The sequence below is a fragment of the Drosophila arizonae genome, chromosome X (assembly GCF_054131065.1).
Source record: "Drosophila arizonae isolate 15081-1271.41 chromosome X, UAZ_ARI_1.0, whole genome shotgun sequence".
In the NCBI taxonomy this organism is placed as follows: Eukaryota; Metazoa; Arthropoda; class Insecta; order Diptera; family Drosophilidae; genus Drosophila; species Drosophila arizonae.
In genome coordinates, this window is record NC_142927.1 from 17,198,835 (window position 1) to 17,201,971 (window position 3,137).

Here is a 3,137-nt window from a genome sequence, read left to right on the forward strand (position 1 = left end):
AGTCTTTAGTCTTTCGCGAGTCCTTCCATGTCTGTCTCTTTGAACACCGACTGAAATCGCTGATAAACTTTACTTCTATTATGCATATCTCATTCATCTTCAAGGCAGGCATCACTCGAGCGTGACTTAAATAAATTCGGATGCTTTCAAATATTGACTACTCACAGCCGTTCAAAAAAAAAAAAAAAAAAAAAAAAAAAAAAAAAAAACTTATTTACCGATAAAAATTTGTGCTTTATCACATTCGTGTGCTGAAAATTGCAATAAAAACGCTCAAAAGGCCAAAAATTTATTGAATCTAGCGAAATTACCTCTAGTGCATAGGAAGCAGACGTGGAAGAAGAAGCGCGTGATTATGCTTATGTGTGTGTAAGTATGTTTATATGTACCCCTGCTCTGCACCAGCGCCAGGGTAACATCTAGCCGAGCATTCTCTACTGGCCGTCTGCTTTCCGGTTTTGTCTTTCGTTTCTTGTTTTATGAAATTCGATGATGAAATTGAAAAATGTATTTTAAGCCGTAAATCGAGCCACAAGTTGAGCGGCTGGGCGTGGCCTGATAAACATTTGCTAGTCAATTTTTCGAAAGAGACGCTACACCGCCCCAGCCACCCCCTCTCCAGCCCACACTCGACCACACATATATAAACGGCATAAATTTTGTGTTCTTTTCATGCTATTTTCATCTATTGTGTTTTGATTTTGTTTTCTTTTTTTTTTCCTTCTTGTTGCTTTTATTATTATTAATATTTCATTTCCCCTTTGTGTGCGTTTGTGTTTTGTGTGTGTGTGTGTGTGTGAGTGAGGTCTGCGTCTGCCAGAATTGCGTTTTATTTTTGTATATGGCGATGGATGCCGATGTGGAGTGGAGCGGGGTGGACCGAAGCGGGGCGGGCCGGAGCGGAGCGGAGCGAATGGCTGCCCCAAAGGCAGCCAGAAATAGCGTCGTTCGCTTTAACATTGCATACTTTTGGGCATTTTATTATATTAAGCCATAAATTTCAAGGTCAGACATCACATGCCAGCTGCCAGTTGCCAGTTGCCGGTTCTCCGTTGTTGTCCATTCTCCTGTTCGAGTTGTTGTTGTTGCTGCTAAGTATTGTGGTTTTTGTGGCAGCACGCAAAGGCAAAAAGGACACATCTTCCTCTCGCTCCCCCTCTCGCTCTCTCTCTCTCTCTTGGGGCAGCCTTTTGAGATTCCCGCTTGTCACGACTGTAATGCCAACTACTTAATTGCCTTGTTAAATGTCATTTGCCTGACCGCAGATGTGACCCAACTTGCCGTCCTTAACCATTCAGTGAGCTGCTGCGACAACAGCTCTATAATTGCATGTTTGCGACTAGATTTTCCAAGTTGTTCCCAGCATAACAAACATCATAGAAAATCATGAAAATGCAATCCCAACAGCTTATGTAAATCTGTAATTTAATGTGTACATTCCAAAGAATTTCCATTTTCATTATAAATATTTGAAGAGGCTAATCGATTAGGCTGGCTCAACTGCTTCAGCATACGCTCAAGCAGCCTGACGCACTTCAATTCAGTTTTACATATGCCAAAAGAGAAATATTTGTGTGTATTTAAATGCAACTAAGTGAAGTTGTTAAAGGATTTCAAATACAATTGATTAGCTGGATACTGGGATGAATTCTAACTAGCTGTGTTAAAGTATCTGCCTCCCTCTCCCTCCCTCCCTCTCTCTCTCTCTCTCTCTCTCTCTCTTTCTCTCTCTCTGTTTCATTATAAAGGTGGCATAGTTAGAGTAGTACTAATTCTTCATATAACTATATTTTAATAATACTTTTCAGTATTAGAATCATCTAGATATGAAAATATTGAATACGATTTTCCATTTAATTATTAAACTTCTTAATTCTGCTTAAATTGTGTAAAACTTGATTTTTAAATAATATTAATTATTCTGTCTGCTAAAATTGTGTACAAATATATATATATATTTTTTTATAATAATTATTATTATAAATTTGAGCAGACTTGAGAAGTTTTTAATTAAATGGCAATTTCTATTAATAAATATGAATAATACAAATAATAATTATTATTATAAATAAAGCATTCGAAGTAAATATATTAATTTTTTTTTATATCTCCTTTAATATTTGTAATACTTTAATTATTTTTAAATTTTAAAAAATCTAGTTTATTTAATAATATTTTAATTATTTTAAATATGTTAGTACATAATACAAATGAACTAACAAACTCGTGTGCTATATATAATCGCATGTATTCAGATAATATTTTTTTTGTGACTTCTTTCGCTATCCCTCATGTCACTTTGTCAATTAAAAGTGTAAAATTATTTTATGAAAGCACTTATTATATATAAATAAGAAACCATATTAAAAAGCTAATGTGTTTTGGCTTTAAAATAGAATATGGCCCCGCCTTTAAGGTCTTGCTTTAATTAAGTTTTATATCAGCTGCACGTCAGCTGGTATTAAGGCCAAAAGTTAAGGTGAGACAAGGTGCTGTTCCGGCTGCCCTGGCAGTGGCGCCACCTGCTGGGCGTTGCTTGCGTTTTATTTGAATTGCTCTATATATATATATATATATATATATATATATATATATATATATATATATATATATTAGTATGTATGTATGTGTATATTTGTATGTATGAGCGTCTGGGGTTCTGCCTAAAAGCAGAGCTCATTTTGTGTGGCAAGTTTGCCGTAAATCGATGCGGCAGCCAGCCTAAGCAGCCATAAAGTAAGAGCCAACAAAAGGGCCAGCTTAAGCCGTGCCGCATGCCCCATAGCAGCGCAGTAGTGGAGTCGTGGCAAGTTAGTCCTTTTTTCGGGTTTCCTTTGCTTTTCTTTTTTTTTTATTGTTTGTTGTTGTTGTTGGTGCTCGCTGTGCTTCAAGTGTCAGTGTGGATTGTGTGCGCCGTTGACACGTGGCAACTTAAATTGAAATGCCGCCGGCATTACTGTACATATCTATTAGGCCTGTATATCTCCATCTCTCTCTCTCTCTCTCTCTCTTTCTACCCTCCAGGCAGCACTTAACACACAGCCCTGTGAAATGTCACCTGCTGATATCAAATGTACAACTGCAGCAGTCCCATGTACAACTTTCCTGCCGCATGCATTTCCCTGACTGGCGTCGAC